This window comes from Vicugna pacos, chromosome 17 (genome assembly GCF_048564905.1).
Source record: "Vicugna pacos chromosome 17, VicPac4, whole genome shotgun sequence".
NCBI classification, from domain to species: domain Eukaryota; kingdom Metazoa; phylum Chordata; class Mammalia; order Artiodactyla; family Camelidae; genus Vicugna; species Vicugna pacos.
In genome coordinates, this window is record NC_133003.1 from 23,278,607 (window position 1) to 23,300,227 (window position 21,621).

The 21,621-nt window shown below is 41.8% G+C and overlaps 1 long non-coding RNA gene across 1 annotated transcript; it reads right to left on the reverse strand.

Moving 5' to 3' along the window:
• Positions 1-4,415: 4,415 nt before the first annotated feature.
• On the reverse strand, positions 4,416-21,280 carry LOC140686760 (uncharacterized). The gene is made up of 4 exons (XR_012060652.1): positions 21,044-21,280; positions 9,381-9,509; positions 6,769-6,789; positions 4,416-4,960 (listed from the first exon to the last, which is right to left on the reverse strand). It is a non-coding gene; the product is annotated as an uncharacterized lncRNA (long non-coding RNA).
• Between the last annotated feature and the right edge of the window lie 341 nt (positions 21,281-21,621).

The following is a 21,621-nucleotide window of genomic DNA, read 5'->3' on the forward strand; positions in this document are numbered from 1 at the left end:
AAAAAAAAAAAACCACTCTGCCCCTGATCCAGGGAGGCCCCTCACCCCTGCCACAGATTCTCAACCATCATTTTGCCAGTATTTGTTCACTCTGCTTTGTGCCAATGCTAGGACCTGGTGGCCATAAGACAGACCTTGTTCTGCCCAGGGACCGAAGGGTGGAGGGGAGACAAAATGAATAAGCCATCCTCCCTTGAAAGGAGCTGCTGCGGACCGGCCAAGGCCCTGCTGGGGTGAGGTCTGGTGGTTTAAATGGACACAGGCTTGTCTGGCAGTCTGGGGGGCGGGGTGGGGTGGGGACCTCGATCGTGTGGGTGAGGGGGCAGGAGGGACAGCTGACTATGACCCTTTGGAACTGTGGGCTTTTCCACGTCTGGCCTGCCTGGCACTTGGAGGAGCCATCCATCAGCATAGACCCAGGCTGAGCGTCTGAGATGGAGGGACCCAAGAGGAGGCACAGGCTCGAGCATCACCTGTTCACGTGGCGTGAACAGAGCCAGAAAGAGCGTATGAGGAAGGAGGAAGTGAGGCAGGGAGGGCAGGGGCTGGGCAGTTGGAGAGGCCATCTGCTGTCGCGTCGCGCCCGACGAGAAGTAGGAGAAGCAGGCCTTTCTCAGGGGTAAAGAGTGCCTTAGCGCCCTCTGCTGGTGAGCCCCAGACTGCAAACGCGGGGGCTGCCCGAGGGCTCTGGGCTCTACAATCCTGAGGGGCCGGGCTCCAGGTTCGGCCACACGGCTCAGCCAGGCAAATGCTGCCCTCCTGTGGCCGGGTGGGGGCCTCTCCAGGGCCGACACCAGGAGCAAAACCTGACTTCAGTTCTGACCTCACCGGTTGGGGTCGGCTTTAAACTGTGGGACAGAGGGTCAAGGTCCTGCACTGGGAGACGGGCAGGCCAGGGACATCTGTTATTTTTAAGTGAATTCATTTGCCTCTACAGGCTGGTGAAGCTGTGGAAATTTGGGTTAACGACTTAAGAAATGAAAATAGAAAACTGAAAAAAGGAAATTGCAGGAACCCTTCTTTTCTCTCCAGGCAATATTTGGGGTGGAGGATGCCAAATAAAATACAGAATACCTGGTCAAGTTTGAATGTCATATGAACAATGAAAATTTTTTATTGTAAGTATGTCGCATGCAGTATTTGGGACATACTTACTTATACTAGGCATTTTTATTGTTCATCTGATATTCAAATTTCACTGGGCATCCTGTATTTTCATTTGCTAATCTTGACAACCCTACTGGGGTGTCTCTGCTCCAGATCCCTAGCCCTGAATGACCCAGGTCTGGGTGCAGCCCCCAGTGGCCAGGCACCAGGATGCTGAGCCCCATGGGAACTGGTGCTGTTCCTTGCTCCTAGGGGCCCTTTTCTGGGTCTTCCTGTCAAACGACCCAAGGAACGTTTACCCACCCTCCCAAGCCCTCGACAGGCCAAGACAGGACTCTGATCCCCTTGCAACCGAAAAGCAAACCTCCTTTGCATGGCTCAAGTATATTTTCCTTAAAATGGAATAATACTTTTTAAAAGGTAGTCATTAACATTTTTATTTGGTTCACAGCCAAAAAGGTACGAAGGGTATTACAGTGAAGAATCTCTGTCCCTGCCACCCATCCAGGGGGAAGGGCCCAGAGGCCTGGGGATAGGGGAGGAGGGCTGGAGGTCAGTGAAGAATTCCTAAGGGTCAGGCCTCTGTGGGGCCACACCCCTTTCCTTCCCTGGGCCCCTCCTCCCTCCTTCGGCGTCCCCTCCGATAGACACCACCAACCTCCGTTTCGCCCGTCTGCCACTCTTTTCGCCAGTCCGCTGCTATTTCAGGACAAGCTGAACCAACCTCAAGTAATAACTTCCGCCTTCTGCAAAACTCACCAATCAGCACTTACCCATCAGCATACCTTACCTGCATAACTTCCTCCTCCCCAGACCTGAGTGAGAACTACAGACGGGAACATTCTTCCCTGCCCCTCTCTCTTTCAGGCACGCCCCTTTCACTTTCAGTAAACCCACCAATCAAAACTTACCTCTCAGTACCCCTCATTTGCATAAGAATTCACCAATCAGCTCCTACCCAAGGGCATAAATAACCAAGGCTGTACAGCCAAGCGCCTGGAGGCAGTCGCAATAGGTTTCTCCAAAAGCATCTGTGTGGAGCACAGGCTCCAATATAAGTGGAGACCCTTCTGCACGCTTCCAAAAATAGACCTGACTCTGCCTTTGAGCTCTTTCTCTCTTTCCTTTGTTTCTGTCCGACCCACTTCCGCACAGGGTTGTAGGCGGAGAATCTGGAGAAATCTCTTGGCCTTCGCTCCTCAGCTGTTAGTCTTTGTCATACCTTGTTACCAAACTCTCTCTGCCTGCAGTCCTCCTGCCGGTCCTGAGCGGTCCGTCTGGGTTTAAGTCTTTGCTCTCCTCTCCAATGCCACGTCCATGTCCACAAACCCCTGAAAGGAGTAGGGGCTCAGGTGTCCCTACTGGAATGGACCTCCTCCTGTGAGACTTGGAACCCTCAAGGAAGAGGCCTGCCCTTTCTGAGGACTGACAGCTGAGATACCAAGTATTGGCGGTTCTCTCCCATCCTAGAGCCGCCTATCTGGGTAAGTTGACTGTCCTTGAGTATGGTATCAGTTTGCTTTGTTTGGGTAGCCGGATTTACCCTGGAGCTTGGCTGTTTCTCCCTGTGGCTTTGTTTCAAGACTGCCCCTCCCCCCCCATACATCCGTCAGCTTTTCATATTTTCACCTGTCTCTGGAATGGGTCATGTGCAAACAACAGGTATCCTCTCTGGGTGCACCCGGGTCTCCCACTCAACGTGGCTCCCCACAGCTTGGGTGAGGGTGGTTCAGGCCACTCTGCTCACTGCTCCTCCAGTCTAGGCTCAGTGTAGGGGCCAGTAAGCCCTCTGCAGAGGCGGAGCATTGATAGAATATTGCAACCCAAGAAGTTGGTGATATACTGAGCAAAAGTATAGGAGGAGATGGGGGGAGGAGATGAGAAGGGGGAAGGGAGGGGGAGCAAAAAATGGAGCTAAGGGGCTGACACAGAGCCGGGAAGAAGACTCAAGCTCTTCCACATGGCAGAATTATGTGGGGAGCCTTGCACCATTCATGCCAGAGCTCTCTCTCCATCCCTCTTACAGCCCTGGTGGCTCTCACCTCCTCTCCTGCTGTGGGGGGTAATGGGAAGTAGCAGGGAAAGGAGGGCTGTTACCAAAGGCAAGTTCGTGTGCTGCTGCACCGCGAGGCCAAACTGAAACATGGAAGTTTGGAGCAGAGAAAGATTTATTGCAGGGCTGAGTGAGGAGGACAGGGTGGCTCATGCCAAAAAAAAAAAAAAAACCCCAAACTCCCTGAAGGATTTCAGCAAAACATATTTAAGGGCCAGGTAAGGGAGAAGGGGTCACAGGGTACGTGATCAGCTAGTGCACACAGTTCTCTGATGGTTGATGTAGAGGTAAACAGGGAGGTTAACACCATCAACCCCCTCGCGCCAGAAGGTCTGGGGGCAATGCGCCCTTGATCATCAAATAGTTAATTTCTTCCCTTTGGTGGTGGTTTTAAGCATCTGAAAAATTCAGGAAATATACATGAGATACTATAATCTGGGTGCTTCAGAGAGGAGCTGCAGCAGAGGATATGGGGGAGGGGTCTGATCCTGGAAGGCCCCCCAGGGTCCTGCTCGGTTATAGGGGAGGTCACTGAGGGTCTCAGAACCACTGAGAAAGGTGCTTACCCCAACTGCCTGCAGAAAAAGGAAAGGAGCCTATCCTTCCCACCCCCGTGGACCAGCAGGGCATCTGCAGGAAAGAGAGTTCTCAGTCTGGAGTAGAGGGGCTAGAACTAGGGAAAGCAGGGGGTGGAGAAAGGGAGGGGGTTAAAGGGAAGTGAAAAGGGAGGGAGGAGGGAAATGGAGGAGACTTGGGGTTGGGGGAGTGGGGAGGAGGAGCAAGAGGAAGTAAAACATGGAAGCTTTAAACCCTGAGGACTCTGGCCAAAATGTTAGATTTTCTTTTCTTTTTTTTTTTTTAAATCACTGTATTCTTTCTGTGAAAACAATATCTGCTCCCCATAAACACTTTAAGCAGAAAAGTATGAAAAGAAAAAGCATCACCTAAAGTTTCATCATTCAAATATAGCCATCTTTACCGTTTCTGGTACAGCATCCTAGACATAGTTCTGTGCATTTTTACAGATAGAACGAGAGATAGAAATACTTTCATAAAAATGAGATCATGCCATATGTTTTTTTTTTTTAGTGAAGATTTAATTTTACTTGATGCCAGTTGAAGAAAATGAATCTGATGTGAAACTGGAGAAACTCTTGAACGTCACATACATTTCTTCTCCATTAAAGATATTCCAACCCCCCCCCCCCCGAAAAAGAAAAAAAACCCTCTAAGTTTAAGAAAAGACACAGTGACATTTAGAGGTAAACATTCTTTGGTCTTAGGGAATTGGAGGAGAGTCTGACCCGTGGGCAGCCTTCTCACAGCATGAACGGGAGTAGGGTGGGCTGGTGCTCGCCCTTCCTGAAGTGCACTGCACCTGCTCCTGGGGTTGCTGACTGTCTAACCTGTCGCTGATGCGCTACCAGCACAATGATGAGAGCTGGGAGCGAGGCAGACAGCCATAGGTGCTAGGTGGCTGGCGAGGTATTTCAGCAGAGGGAGCCCAGGCACCGCAGCTTCTCTGTGCTGATGTGGTCTGAACTCACGTCAGTTTCCATCCCTCAGGGATGCTGGCCTGAGAGGCTGCATCTTTGTCTCTGAGGCTCCTGGGATATGGGGCTCCTTGTTCTGAATCCTTTCTGCAAGTGAGATCAACTTGATGCTGGAACAGCCTCTTGTGTTTCATGAGTTTGATTCACAAAATCTGAAACTCACCCTGGTAGTCTTATAGTATCATGATTCAAAAAAATTTATTAATCACATTTTTATGGTAGGCCGTAGTGATTGATGAATTCCTTGCTGAGAAATTGAGAACATTTCTCATTAGTATTTTGACATGCATTAAAATATGAATTAGAGAATCAATGAGTAGTTTTATACCGTCTAATTTCATCAAGTTTAAATTCTGTTTTGTAACAATAATTTACTTAGTTACTTAATACTCATTCTATATTTAATGTATGCACAGGTCACCACCAGTCCATTCATGTCAGTTTTTTCATTCCTGAGTTTTAAGTTTTGATTTACTTTTAACTGATGGAATTTTATTAACTAGTTTTTATTTTCCCCGAAAGACTTGTGGTTCCCATATTCTGAGTTCTTTTAATATTTGATGATGCCCTTTCCCTCTCTTTGTATGTTATTACAAAGATTAGATTTTTGCCTCCAGTTTTATTGAGATATAATTAACATACATCCCTGTATAACTTTAAGGTGTACTGCATAATGATTTGACTTACATACATCATAAATTATCACAATAAGTTTAGTGAACATCCACCATCTCATATAGATACAAAAAGAAGTAGAAACATTTTTTCTTGTGATAAGAACCCAGGATTTATTCTCTTAACTTTCATATATAACATACAGCAGTATTAATCATATTTATCATGTTGTACATTATATCCCTAGTACTTATTTACCTTATAACTGGAAGTTTGTACCTTTTGACAGCCTTTATCCAATTCCCTCTCCCCTGGACCCTCTGTCTCTGGTTACCACAAATCTGATCTCTTTTTCTATGAGTTCATTTGTTTTTGAAGTATAATTGACCTCCAACACTATGTTAGTTCCTGTTACACAACACAGTCTTTTGGTATTACTACATATTTCAAAATGATCACCATGATAAGTCTAGTTATGATGTGTCACCGTATAAAGATATTGCATAGTTATTGACTGTATTCCCCACACGGTACATTTCATACAAGTGACTCATTTATTTTGCAACTGGAAGTTTTTACCTCTTTGTTTTTAATTGAAGTATGGTTGATTTACAATGTTGTGTTAGTTTCTGGTGCATAGCATAGTGATTCAGTTATATATATTTGTTTTCATATTCTTTTTCATTATAGGTTATGCCAAGCTATTGAATATAATTCCCTGTGCTACACAGTAGGTCCTTGTTGTTTATCTGTTTTGTATCTAGTAGTTTGTATCTGCTAATCCCAACTCCTAGTTTATCCTTTCCCTCTCCTTCCCCTGCTGTAACCATAAGTTTGTTTTCTATGTCTGTAAGTCTGTTTCCGTTTTATAAATGCATTCATTTGTGTCTTTTTTTTAGAATCCACATATAAGTGATATCATGTGATGTCTGTCTTTCTCTGATTTAATTCACTTAGTATGATAATCTCTAGGTCCATTCATGTTGCTTTAAATGGCATTGTTTCATTTTTCCTGGCTGAGTAGTATTCCATTGTATAAATATACCACAACATCTTTATCCAGTCATCTGTTGATGGACATTTAGGTTGTCTCCATGTCTTGGCTACTGTAAACAGTGCTGCTGTGAACATTGGGGTGCATATATCTTTTTGAATTAGAGTTCCCTTCAGATATATGCCCAGGAATGGGATTGCTGGATCCCATGGTAAGGCTATTTTTAGTTTTTAAAGGATTCTCCATACTGTTTTCCATAGTGGCTGCACCAAATTACATTCCTACCAACAGTATAGGAGGGTTCTCTTTTCTTGACACCCTCTCCAGCATTATCTTTTGTGGATTTTTTAATGATGGGCATTCTGATCAGTGCGAGATCATACCTCATTGTAGTTTTGATTTGCATTTCTCTGATAATTAGCAATATTTAGTACCTTTCCACGTACCTGTTGGTCACCATATATCTCCTAGAAGAGAACACAGGCAAAACATTCTCTGACATAAACTGTAGCAATGTTTTCCAAGTCAGTCTACCAAGGCAATAGAAATAAAACAACAACAAATAGAACCTAATTAAACTTATAAGCTTTTGCACAGCAAAGGAAACCATAAACAAAATGAAAAGACAACCTTCAGAATAGAAGAAAGTATCTGCAAACGATGCAACTGACAAGGGCTTAACTTCCAGAATATACAAATCACTCATATAGCTCAATAACAACAAAAAACAACCCAATCAAAAATATGGGCAGGAGACCTAAACAGACATTTCTCCAATGAAGACATACAGATGGCTAATTTATTGTAAGTATACAGAAATGCAAGAGACTCCTGGGCTGGGGAGCCCAGTGAGGGGATCGGGTCACTCCCTCCTTGGGCATAAGCTCTGCAGTTACAATTGTCCTCCCCCTTGTGGATTACCCTCCTGGGGGTGTAGGTCTTGACTATACAGGATCTCTGCCCCCCTTCCCATCTCATTCTGGTTCCTTGTTTATGTCTTTAGTTGTGGATCTTTTCTGCTAGTCTTCTGGTTTTGTTCATCAGTGGTTGCTCTGTAAATAGTTGTAATTTTGGTGTGCCTGTGTTAGCTCAGGGTCCTCCTACTCTGCCATCTTGGCCACTCCCCTCATGAAAGATTTCAAAGACTAGGTTTTGTTAGTTTACTTTGCCAAATTTTAATACAATTTCTTCTTCATAAAAAGAACGCTTGTTTCTAATGATTACTTTCTCTTTTTATTATGAGAAAATATTTATATATAAAAAAGTAGAATACCCTCATGAGCCCATTAACTACCTTTAGAATTATTAACTTCTGCCTAGCATTTTTTCAGATACACCCCCATTCTATTTTTCCTCCCCTTCCAGAATTTTTAAAATATAAATCAAGAGTATTCTTTTCTTTTAATTAAAACAATGTACAACATTTATCGAGTATTTACTGTGTTCTAGAATCTATCATTGTATATACATGTTATTGTATATATTGTACATAGCTTTTTCAATATCCAATAGTTATATTAGGTACATTTTTTTAATATACCCATTTTATGGATATGAAACAAATTCTTACTGAAAAATGCACACAATTCATAGAGATAAATCTCAATAAATTTTTTCACAAAATGAACGTATCTTATAATCATCATCCAGATTAGTGATGGGAATGTTTACCTCCTGACTTTTTATTTGAATAAAAGATTGACTAGTTTTAATATTTTGGGGTCCACACAAAATTTTTTTTAATTTTGTATTATTTTTATTATTATTTTAATATAATAATGTTTTTTGATTTATAAAAAAATTGTGATGATAGTACAGAGGGTTCCCCCATGCCCCACACCCAGATTTCTCTACTACTAACAATTTACATTAGTAAATTAGTAGCAAATAGTACACCTGTTACAATTAATGGACAAATATTCACACATTATTATTAACTAAAATCCATAGTTTAATCAGATTTCCTGGTTTTTGCCTAATATCCTTTTTCTCTCCCAGGACCCCATCCAGGACACCACATTATATTTAGTTGTCATGTCTCCTTAGGCTCTTTGGGAGGTCATCCAGAGAGTGTGTTGCTAGTTGACCCCCAAGCTGGACTCAGGCAGGCAGAGGCTCCTCACCCCGTCCCTGTCCTTGGAGTGTATGCTCTGCCTGCCATTCCCACTGTGGGAGCTGTTTCAAGGGCAGCCTTGACAGTGTAGGCTGCAAGTGGATGTCTTGCTGAGAACATCTGGATGGAATACACGACTGAACCCCATTAAGGCCTCTATATAAACTTAAAGATTCTGGCGGGTGGGTGCAGAAATCTTGTCTGTGGCTGCCCAAGACAAGCCTGGCAAGTAAATTCCCTTGTTTATTAAACCTGCCACCTGCTAATCTGGAGTGAGCTGCCTCTTTCTTTTCTCCTTGCCCTTTGTGTACGGGCCAATTTGTGAAACAACAGGCTCCTCTTTTTTTAAATTTGCATTCTTTATATTGAAGTATAATCAGTTTACAATGTTGTGTCAATGTCTGGTGTACAGCATAATGTCATACACATACATACATATATTCATGTTCATATTCTTCTTCATTACAGTTACTACAAGATATTGAATATAGTTCGCTGTGCTCTACAGTATGAACTTGTTGTTTATCTATTTTATATATAGTACTTAGTACCTGGAAATCTCGAGCTCCCAATTTATCCCTTCCCACCCTCTTCCCCTCAGTAACCGTAAGTTTGCTCTCTATGCCTGTGAACAGGTTCCTCTTCTAAAACTTTTTTAAAAAGTTATTTTTTCTCCAGTTTCATTGAGATATAATTGACATACATCACTGTATAAGTTTAAGGTATACAGCATAATGGTTTGACTTAACATATATTGTGAAATGTTTACTGAAATAAGTTTAGTTCACATCCATCATCTCATATAGACACAATAAAAAGAAAAAAGAAAAAACATTTTCCTTGTGATGAGAACTCTTAGGATCTACTCTTAACAACTGTCATACAGGTCACACGGCCGTGTCAACAACAGTCGTATTGTACCTTACAGCCCTCATACTTACTTACCTTTAACTGGAAGTTTGTACCTTTTGATCACCTTCTTCATGGTCCACACTCTCTCCTTCAGAACTCGGTAGACATTTCTCTATTGTCTTCTAGCTTTGAGTGTTGCTGGTAGAGAAGTCTGATGCCTGTCTGATTTTAAAACAGATATTAAGTATTTCACATATATAAAATGAGTAGATTCTTAACGGTACAAATCCGTGAATTTTGACATACATGTACGCCCATGCAAACATCACCCAAATCTACATTTCCCGTTTCTTTTGAGAATTCCCTTAGGCCCCTTTCCAGTAACTACCGCCTCCTCCCAGAGACAACCATTGTTCTGATTTTGATCATCATAGACTAGTTTTTGCCTGTTCTGGAACTTTATATAAATGGAATCATACCTTTACGTAAATGGAATCTTGTGTCTGAATTTTTTCTCTCCATTTGTTTACCATCATGTTGTTCGTGTTGCTGTGAGAATCAGATCTTTATTCCTTTTTATTGCTGAGTAGTATTTCATTGTACAAACATGTCATAATTTGGCCATCCATTCTCCTGTTGATATATATTTTGGACTGTTTCCAACTTTTGAAGCTTTTATAAATATATATACTGTGAACACCTCTGGACATTTTTTTTTTCGTAGACATAGGTTTTCCCTTGTCTCTGGTAAATACCTAAGAGTGGAACAGCTGAGTCATAGGGTCAGCTTTTTTTTTTATCTTTATTAGAAATTGCCAAATATTTTACTCAAGTAATTGTATCATTTTACAGCAATGTATGAGAGTTCCAGATACTCACCTCCTTCTTGCCTCCTGTCAGTCCTTTTAACTGTAGTGGATGTGTAGTGGTATCTTACTGTGGTTTTAATTTGTATTTCTCTGGTGACTAATTATTCTAAACATCTCCTCATGTACTTCTTGGCTATTCATGTATCTTCTTTTCTGAGGTATTTGTTCAAGCCTTTTGCTCGGTCTTGTTGGGTTATTTATCTTTTAATATTGATTTGGAGGAGTTCTTTATATATCTAGGTGAGTCCTTTATCAGATAAACGCATTTTGAATCTTTCTCCTACCCTGTAGCTTTGCTTTTAATTATCTTGCTCTGTTAATGAGCAAAGACTTAAATTTGGCTGAAGCACAGTTTGTCAGTTTTTAAAAAATGGTTAGTGATTTTTACGTCCTGTCTAGGAATTCTGTGCTTGCTCAAGGTTTGTGAAATTTTTCTCCTGTTTTTTTTGGTATACACTTTTTTTTTTAATGAGGTAAGATTAAGATAACATGAACTAACTAATTTTAAGGTGAACAATTCAGTGGCATTTAGTAAATTCACAGTGTTGCTCAACTTACACCTTTACCTAATTCTGAAGCATTTTCATCACCTCCAAAAAAACCCCTGTTCCCATTAAACAGTTACTCCCCATTCCTCCCTTCTCTGGCCCTTGGCGAAACCACCAATCAATCTACTTTCTATCTGTATTTATTTACCTATCCTAAATATTGCATATAAATGGAACCATGCGATATGTGACTTTGTGTGTCTGGCTTCTTACACTTAGCGTGATATTTTTTATGTTTATCCATGTTGCATTAATAAATACTTCATTCTTTTTCATGGCTGAATGATATTCCATTGTCCATATATGCCACATTTTGCTTATTCATTTATCCACTGATGAACATTTGAGTTGTTTCCACCTTTTGTTTATTGTAAATAGTGTTGGTGTAAATGTTCATGTACCAGTATTTTTTTGAGTACCTGTTCTCAATTCCCATGGTGTTTATGCCTGGGGTTTAAAAAGAGGATCATATGGAATTCTCTGTTTAACATTTTGAGGATCCACAGCTGAATCATTTTTACATTCCCATCAGCAACATATGAGAGTTCAGATTCCTTCACATCCTTATCCAATACTTGTTTTCTATTTTTTTTAATAGTCATCATAATGGGTGTGAAGTGGTATATGTCACTGTAGTTTTTTTTCTTTTCTACACTTGCTTACTTTATAGGAAATCCTTCTATATCACCAGGTATGGCTCTACCTAATTAATGTTTTATTTTTACTAATTTTTATTTTTTATTTATGTATTTATTTTACAATAGCATGTTTTTTAAATTGAAGTGTAGTTGATGTACAATATTATGTGTTACAGATGTACAATATAGTAATTCACAATTTTTAAAGGTTATACTCCATTTATAGTTACAAAATATTGGCTATATTCCCCATCATTGTAGTTTTGATTTGCATTTCTCTCATGACTAATGGTATTGACCATCTTGTCATGTGCTTGTTGTCCATTTGCATAATTTCTTTGCAAAAAAGTCTGTTCAAGTCCTTTGCCCATTTTTAAATTGGCTTGTTTGCATTTTTGTTGTTGAGTTGTAAATGTCTTTTATATATTCTGGATACTAGACCCTTATCAGTTATATGCTTTGCAAATATTTTCTCCTATTTTGTAAGTTGTCTTTTTGCTTTCTTGACAGTGTCCTTTGTCAAGAAAAGTTTTTAATTTTAACGAATAATTTATCTATTTTTTCTTTTGTTGCTCATGCTTTTGGTGTAATATCTAAGAATCCATTGCCAAATCCAAGCTCATAAAGATTTACCCCTTTGTCTTCTTATAAGAATTTTATGGCTTTAGCTTTTATATTTAGGTCATTGAGCCATTTTAATTTTTATATATGGTGGTAGAAGTCCAAGTTAACTTTTTGCATATGAATATCCAGGTGTTCCAGCACTATGTCTATCCTTATGTCAGTATCACACTGTTTTTATTACTGTAGTTTTATAGTAAGTTTTGAAACCAGAAACCGTGAGCCCTTCAAATTTGTTCTTTTTTTTTTTAGATTGTTTTGGTGCTTCAGGATTCATTGAAGTTTCATAAGAATTTGAAGATCTGGTTTTTCATTTCTGTAAATAAGACTGTTGGAATTTTGACAGGAATTGCGTTGGATTCATAGACCACCTTGAAGAGTACAGTCATCCCTTGGTATCTGTGGGGGATTGGTTGCAAGACCTCCCCTAGATACCAAAATCCGCAGGTGCTCAAGTCCCTTACATAAAGTGGCCAAGTATATAGTCCACCTCCGTATCCATGGATGTGGAAGCTGTGGATAGGGAGGGCCGACTGTATTGCCATCCTAACAAAAATTAAGTCCTCAAATCCGTCAACAGAAGATGTTTTCTCATTTGCGTCTTTTATAATTTCTTTCAGCAATGCTTTGTAGTTTCCATGTGCAAGTCTTTCGCGTCCTTGAGTAAATTGATTCCTAGATCTGTAACCAGGCAGGACTTGGTGGGGCCTTCCTGGGACAGACCCCTCCCCCATATTCTCTGCTGCGACTCCTCTGTGAAGTACCCAGATAATAGTATCTGATGCATATTTCCTGAGTTTTTCAGCTCCTAAAAACCACCAACACATGGAAGAAGTTAACAACTTGACGATTATGGGCACGTAGCCCCCAGACCTTCCAGTGCCTTCCTGATCACCATCAACCAATCAGAGAATTGTGCACAGCTGATCACAAACCCTGGGACGCCCCTCCCTCAGCTAGCCTTTAAACATGCTCAGCTGAAACCATTCAGGGAGTTTGGGGGCGTGGTTGGGTTTGAGCCACTTTTCTCCTGGCTGGGCCTGCAGTAAGCCTGTCTGTGCTCCAAACGCCCACGTTTCAGTTTGTTTGGTCTCCCTGCGTGTGGAGCACACGAACTTGTGTTCAGTAACAATTTTGGCCAAGCCAGCCAGGAGTCTGTCCCATGATGGGTCAGCCCCACCTGGGGCAGCCCTTCCCTGGGCCCCCAGCAGCTGCTGGACCTCACTTTGCTCCAGGGAACCGGGCACCTGACCGGCACCAGCCGCCGCCCCACGGCATGAGGCTGTTTGGAGCCCAGAAACGTTCAGAGCTGAGGTCCGCATTCAGTGTCGCTTGGGGGTGAGTCACTCCAGCCTGTGCAGGGTGGGAATTCTCTCCACTCTTTCTGGGCTCATTCTCACTGGGAAGTGAGCCACTCTGGCTGGGTCTGTTCTCTTTCAAGTGCTGGGTCACTCTGGAAGCCTCCGTCTGGGAGTGGAAGTGGAATTTTGGGGCTACACCTTGTCTGGTCCTTTTTTGTGGGGCCATGTTTTTTTGTTTATGTGTGTGTGTATCAGTACTTTGCATTGGCAGTTTGAGACGTCTTTGGTGGGCAGTGGGCTTGCGTGTGATGGACAACCCCAGGGTATCCCTCCCTAGTGTGTCGGTTGGGATTTTCCCTTTCTAGCCTTGGTCTTTCAGCCTCATCTCTGATGGGGCACTGGCTGGGGGTCGCCCCTTTTGGACTGATGAGGAATTGGTTGGGAAACTCCCTTTCTGGGGCTAGGGAACTGTGATTCTGAGAGACTGTTTTGAATTGCTGTTTCCTGTTGTTTCCTTGATATTTGACAACACCAACTATGAATAATTCTTATGGGTATTTAGAGCTCTGTTCCATCTCATAGTTCCCTGGAGTATTTTTGCAAAACTGGGAGATTTTTAGCTTTGCTCCTATAAATGGAAGAAAATGGTTGGCTTTTTTTTTTTCAAACCAGAATCTTATCTTTAGAAATCAGAAACATAAAGGTGGGAAAGATTTATTTGTTTGTGGGGGAAGATAATAAGGTTTTATTTATTTTTTTAACGGAAGTACTAGGGATTGAACCCAGGACCTCGTGCATGCTAGGCATGGGCTGTACCACTGAGCTATACCCACTCCCTGGAAAATGATCGGCTTTTATCTTAGGGGTGTATGTGTGGTGTGTATCTCAGTACCTGAGTCCAAATCCTGTTACGTCTCCCTGGTTTTGCTGAAAGTGAGGCATGTCGATGTGAGGGAATGATGTATATCTATTACTGTTGTATTGTACAGGAAGTATTGTCAAATGAGTGATAAGCCGCCTCTGTATGGTATGGATGGATGTTATTAGTGTGAACATTCTAGAAACTGCAGAGTTTCTGAAATCTGGTTATTTCCTGGTACAATGCTATCAGTTGTGATTCTGGTTGTTATCTTGGAATGTTGTATGTCACAGTAACTTGATTAAACTTCTTTGTCAAAAATATTGTTAATGAGATCTTTTCCCTTGCCTTTTTGGGGCTTTTGTCATTCAGACACTTAAACTGATGCTTAGCAGGACTGCTTTGTCTTGAGGAGGATTAGTGGGGGGGGACATTTTGACAAGTGCAGATTTCCTTTAAATCATGCCACTGAGCTGGGTAGGATATTTAAAAAGTCTAATGAAAACTCTGATTTTATGAAGCTGTTGGTAAGGAGAACTGGTTGCATGGGATTGAGTGGACTGATGAATATGGTTGTAATTTTTTGGTTTTGTCTGAAATATTGCTGGCTTTTAATCCTCATTTTTAAATTAAACTGTTTACCAAATGTCTGTCTCCCTATCAATATTGAAGGTTACTGTTTTACTTGTAACCACACTGTTGCCCCCAATGTTTAGGATAGAAAGAGAATTCTCTAATGGAGTTGTCACAGAATAGAACTAGTCAAGATGTATAACAATACTCGCTTTAAGTCTATTGCTAAAAGCACATGTACAATAGAATACTATTGAGTCATAAAAAAGAATGAAATAATGCCATTTGCAGCAACATGGTTGGATCTAGAGATATCATACTAAGAGAAGTCAGGCAGAGAAATGCAATTATCACTTATATGTGGAATTTTAAAAAAATGATACAAATGAACTCATTTATAAGACAGAAACAGACTCACAGACATAGAAAAGAAATTTATGGTTCCCAAAGCAGAATTGGGGTGGAGGGGGAGGGATAAATTAGGAGTTTGGGATTAACAGATACAAACTTCTATATACAAAATAGGCAAACAATAAGGACCTATTGTATAGCACAAGGAACTATATTCAATAGCTTATAATAACCTATAATGAAAAAGAATATTGAAAAGAACATACATATGTATAACTGAGTCACTATGCTATACACCAGAAACTAACACAACATTGTAAATCAACTATACTTTAAAAAAACAAACAAAAAAGCATATGTACAATGCTTGTGTAACAATTGGCTGTAAGTGATAAAATGTATGGCCTATAGAGGGTTTCCCCATTGATATACCTCTGAGCCTGTTCTCCATGTCTGATGAGTTTCCCCCCAGTGTGGATAACTAGGCAAATACAAAGGAGGCCTAGCAACAGGGACATGATCTGAACCTGATGCGGGAAACCAGATGTGGGGCGTGAGGAGGACCATGTCCTAGGTCTCAGTTGAACCCCTGGGACGTGCCCCGCCAAGTGTGGGTCCTTGACCTCGCGCAGGAAAGAATTCAAGTGTGAGCCACCGTTGAGTAATGGTAGATTTATTTAGGGAGATACGTACTGCATAGAGAGTAAGGCAAGAGAAAGGCAAGGAAAGAGGTGCGGGAATTAGGTGCTCAGGTTAAAGTAAAAGTTGGTACACGCTCCACAGACAGAGTGCGGGCCGTCTCCAAAGAGAAGGGAGCAAAAAAAGGGCCACTGGGCTTGGTGTTGCCTGTTTTTATGACTCAGTAGTTTCACAAAGGTACTGGTGGGATCATGCCACCTGCCCTGGGGAAGGGTCTGGGATTCCCAGGGATCGGGCCACTACCCATTCTTTGGCAGTTTGCGGTTAGCCTTGGGCTGTCCTGGCGCCTGCGGGCATGTTATTTATCACTGTTACAATGAGCATATAATGAAGCTCAAGGTCTACTAGAAGTCAAACCTCTTAATCTTCAAGGCCAACTGGGAGTTGAATCTTCCACCATTTTGGTGAATCTTCCACCATTTTGGTGTTAAATTGCTGTCATTCCTTAAGTGGCTGTGTCCTGCCCCCTTCCCTCCTGTCTCAAACCTGGGGCAAGAGCCACCACTCCAGCATTAAGGAATAGATATTCTGATCATCAGCTTTGTATTGAAAGATTTGCAATCAGAATGATGCAAAATGATGGAAAAACCATGTATTGAAGTATGGGAAATCATTCTGACTTCTACATGGTTTAACTTAAACTTATACTGACCAAAGCAGCCTGTTTTCTGGCCTTCTGGACATGCATTGTACATCTGCTTTGGCCTTGAAGAGGGGAATGCATTTGAAAGTCTAAATGGAGTAGCTGTGGTCCATTCCCCAAACCGAGGTGGGACTACACCCATTTCAGCAGGAATTTTCCAATAAACTTCCAGAAAGTTTATTGCCCTCTTCCCTGAAAGATTTGGGGAAAGATGAAACAGGATTGGAAATTAAAACCGAGTTCCTCTGCCAAGTTTATGATTAACCTCTCTATCCAAAGCATTATCCTCCTTCTTGTCCAACACCTGTTCTCAAGAGTGTGGCATATCAAGGAAAAGGGGAGAAATTGTGATGGACCAGGACCCTGTGAGGCCTTCCCAGGTCAGACTCCTCCCCCATATCCTCTGCTGTAGCTCCTCTCTGAAGTACTCAGATAATAGTATCTGATGTATATTTCCTGAGTTTTTCAGATGCTAATAACCACCACCAAATGGGAGAAATTAACTACTTGATTGGTAATCATAAGCGTGTAACCCCCAGCCCTTCTGGTGCCTAAGAGCTGATCACCATCAACCAATCAGAGACTTGTGCACAGCTGATCACATGCCCAAGGCTGCCCCCTCCTCACCTGGTCTTTAAAAATGCTTTGCTGAAATCCTTCAGGGAGTTTGGGGGTTTTTGAGCAATAGCTACTGGTTCTTCTTCCTCTGCCCTGCAGTAAACCTTTCTTTGCTGCAGACTACAACATTTCAGTATTGTTTGGCCTCCCTGCGCCTCAGGCACATGAAGTTGCCTCTGGTACAAGATGTATTATTCTTTTTGATACTATTGTGAATTATGGAATTGTTTTCTCAATTTTCTTTTAAGACTGTTTGTTGCCAAAAAAAGAAAGATTGTTCATTGCTGGTGTATAATACATAGCTAGTTTTTGTGTGTTGGTCTTGTGAAGGAAAAGCTGGGCTAGTCTAACAAGATAACTCACAGGTCTAGGAATGTGAAGGAGAGGCTGGGCTGGGCTAACAAGTCTAAGTATGGGAATACTGATCTGAGTTCTGCTGGACTAACTTGTAAATCTAAGTTAATTAGTGTTGGTTTGCTGTTCATGTTTTTTTTGTTAGCCAGCTGGATTTTCAAAGATACATATCTGGCTTTGGAATGTTGGTTTGCTGCCTCCCTGCCTCCACTTTTGTGATGATAATGCTGCTAAAGTTGTTCCATGCCTATTGGCTGAATACCCCAAGCTTGTACTTTACCCTATAAAACCTCATGTGCACATCTTGAAGGTGCTCAGAGCTTCAGAGCAGAAGCCCCTCTGAGCCTGCCGGTGTAATACATCTGAGTACTCCAGCCCTCCGAGTGGTGCTTGTTTCTTGGCTGGCCTGTCGTTTCCGTAACAGTCTTATATCTGCAACTTTGCTGCATTCATTTATTAGCTTTAATAGTTTTTATTATTTAAAAAAATTTTATTTTTTAATAGGTTTTTTAAAAAATTACTTGGAATGTTCTATATGTGGGATCAAGTCATCTGCAAACAGAGATAATTTTACTCTTTGCTTTCTGATTTGGATGCTTTTAATTTTGTTTTTCTTGCCTAATTGCTGGTTAGAATTTCACTACAGTGTTGAAAAACAGTGAAAGTGGGCATCCTTGTCATGTTCTTAACCCTGCAGGGCTGCTCTCAGTCTTTTAAGTGTGAGGTTAGCTGGCATTTTTTCATAAGTGCTCTTCACATGGAGGATCTTCCATTTGGTTTTCTGAGTGTTTTTATAAACCTGAAATGATGTTGGATTTTGTCCAAAGCTTTTAATGCATCAATTGAGAGGGTCGTGTGATTTCCCCCCTCCCCTACCACTTTGTTCTACTAATGTGCTACATTACTTTGAATGGATTTTTGCATGTTGAACCTTAAATCCTGGGGGTAAATCTTACTTTGTCGTGGTGTGCAGTTCTTTTAATATGCTGTAGGATCTGCCTTATTAATGTCTGTTGAGGATTTTTGCATCTATGTTCATAAGGGATATTGTTGGGCCAATGATGTCCTTCAAAGTCCAATGACCCCCATTTCTGGGCTCTCAGATGTCTGCCTGTGATCTCTTAACAGATAAAGTACATTCTTTACTGCCCATGTTTCCTCTAACAAACTAACAGCCCTAGGGTAAGGCTCGGGCTGGCTTGTTTCAGCCCACCTTATCAAAGTAAAACCCCACCGCCTGAAAGGTGACCCTAAACCTCTTACCTCACCTACAACCAATCAGAGAGTTGTGAACAAGCTGATCAGGCACCTTGTGACCTGACCTTAGAAACCACCCCTACAACCTGCCCTCGGTGCTCCCACGGGCGCCCCTCGCCTCTGTGGCCCGCGGTCGCCTGTGACAGGCAGTGTACCCTAATACACTCCCACTATACTTATACTTAACCTCCGATGAACTCTCACCAACCCGCCTTACCGGCCCGCCCCGTTGTGCCCACAACAGATACTGAGATGCAGTTTTCTGTCGTCATGATGTCCCTGTCTGGTTTTGATAGGAGGGTAATACTGGTCTTATGGAATGATTAAGGAAATGTTTTCTCCTCTTCTGTTTTCCAAAAGGATTGGCATTCGTTCTTCAGATGTTTGTTTAGAATTCAGTAGCAGAGCCACCTGACCTAAATTTTTCTTCTTGGGAAGTTTTTGATTAGTGATTTAATCTCTTTGTTATATATCTATTCATATTGTCTGTTTCTTCTTGGGTCACTTCATAATTTTTTTTCTAGGAATTTGACTCTTTCATCTGTGTTATCTATTTTGTTGGAGTACAGTTGTTCATAATAATTTGTTTAAAAGCCACTATATTGAGGCATGATTGACATACAAAAAGCTACCTATTTAATATATACATAATATTTACATATTTAATATATACAACTTGATGAGTTTGGAGATAAATGTACTCCCATAAGATCACCAAAATCAAGGTCATAAATGTATCCATCAGGTCTAAAAGATTCCTTCCATCCCCTTATTTATTAAATAAAATAATTTTTCTTTTGTGTAAGGGCAATTTACATAAGTTCTACCTTCTTAGCACATTTTAAGTATACAATACAGTATTGTTACTTATAGACTCTGTTATACTGTAGACCTCCAGAATTTATTCAGACACTTGTCCATTTCCTCTTCTTCCCAGTCCTGGGAGTCATTATTCTGTTCTCTGAATTTGACTATTTTAGATTCCTCATAAAGGTGGGATCATGCAGTATTTTGTCCCTGTGTCTTGCCCATTTCACTTGGCATCATGTCCTCCATGTCCATCCATGTTATTGCAAATGGCAGGATTCCACTCTTTTTTATGACTGAATAATATTCCAATGTATGTATATGTGTGTGTGCACACATCTTCTTTATACAGGTCACATTTTCTTTATCCATTCATCTGTTGATGGGTATCTAGGTCGTGTCCATATCTTGGTGCTTGTGAATAATGCTGCAGTGAACACGAGAGTGCAGATACCTCTGAGATCCTGGCTTCAGTTCCTTTAGACAATATACCCAGAAATGAGATTTCCAGATCAAATGGTAATTCGGTTTTTAATTCTTTCAGGAAACTTCATAATGTTTTCCATAGTGACTGCACCAGTTTACATTCCCACCAACAGTACTCAAGGGTTACGTTTTCTTTACATCTTTGCCAGCATTTGTTACCTTCTGTTTTTGGTAATAGCCATTCTAACAGGTGTGAGGTGATGTCTCATCATGGTTTGGATTTGAGTTTCCCTAAGGGCCATATCCAGCAGTGTCCAGCACCCCAGGGGACATCCTCACTGGGCCTGCACCTTCATGGCTGCCCTTGCTCTTGTTGTGCTCTTTTCTAGGCAGAGAGAGAATTTCTTGCCACCCTTCTCAGTCTCAGGGTGTCTCTGGAACAGCCTGGATTCTTATTAACAATCAGCCCTTCAGGGAGTTAGCAGTGACTGGAGCCAGGATACCTGAGTGGTAACCCCTCTCCCCTTAAGGGCATACCACTCTGATCTTTGAGTTTGAGCTTCCTGTACTACTTTTTGCGTGTTCGATCTGGAGGACACCATATGAGTTTCAGGAATTCTCTTCTGCTGGCCTTCATAATTTCAGGGCTCATCCCTTCCCCATAGACTCCACCCACGCAGTGGCCCTCTGATTTGCTCAGCACATCCATGGCTAACCCTGCCAGTCCTAGCCCAGTGCCGTGGCTTCCTATACGCTGCTGCCACCTATTCACCCAGAAGACTTTGAACCTTTCTTATCTTTCTCCCAACTTCTCTTCTCTTGATTCTCAGGCCTTTACTCTTACTCCCTTACCACGTATATCTAGTCCAGGTCTTCCATATACAGCTCCTTCCAGTCCCTAGTCTTGTCCTTCTCTCCCGTTCCCTGTTCACACTTTGATGATTCTTCTTCCCACCATTCATGCTCCATCTCTCATCCAGAAACATCCCTCCCCCTAGCCTGGAAAGGGGAGGATGAGAGGCAGCAAGAGAGGTGTTGAGCTCTGGATATGGAAGACTCTGGATCCAACAAAAAGACCAAATTCTCTGTCCTGGGATCCCAAGAGTTCATATTTAAACAGTTAAGATTCTCTTTTTCCCTGTGGAGCTTCCATGTGTCTTTTGTTTCTGTTTTATTAAGTAAGTACACTTACCTATTCTTGCTGCCATTGGATTGTGTCTTCAGAGTCTTCAATTCTAATACATTGGCCACTTTTCTGTTGTTATTACAAGGATGAGTAGAAAACGAGGTGTTTTATTCCTTGTGGCTTCCTATCCTATCTCAGGACTTAAGAAGGCACGTGATACCCCCAATCTTGTGGAAACCACCAGAATAGATCTGGCCACGGCTCTGGATGACAGCCAAGTCTCATGTGGTTGCTGAGAGTCCTGGAACTGGTAGGAAGGGAGAGAGAGGTGAGTTACAAGATCATAATCATAACTGTGACATAAGGGTTTTATACCCACCACACTGTTGTGTCTTCTGTAACAAGTGCCAGGGGGCAGGTTGTAACATCTGTCCGCTTCACCTCCATCAGAGACAGAGAGAAGCCCAGGATGGAAATGCGGGATCTCTGAGTCGCATCCACACCAAAGTCCTCTTCTTTTGTAGCCCATCTGTAATCCCTGCCTGTTACCAGCTACTTCGGAGAGCAGGGATATTGGTGCCACATGTCCTCTCTCAGATTTTACGGGGCTCAAGCCTTTCCTGTCTTCTCTTGATCTGGGTTTC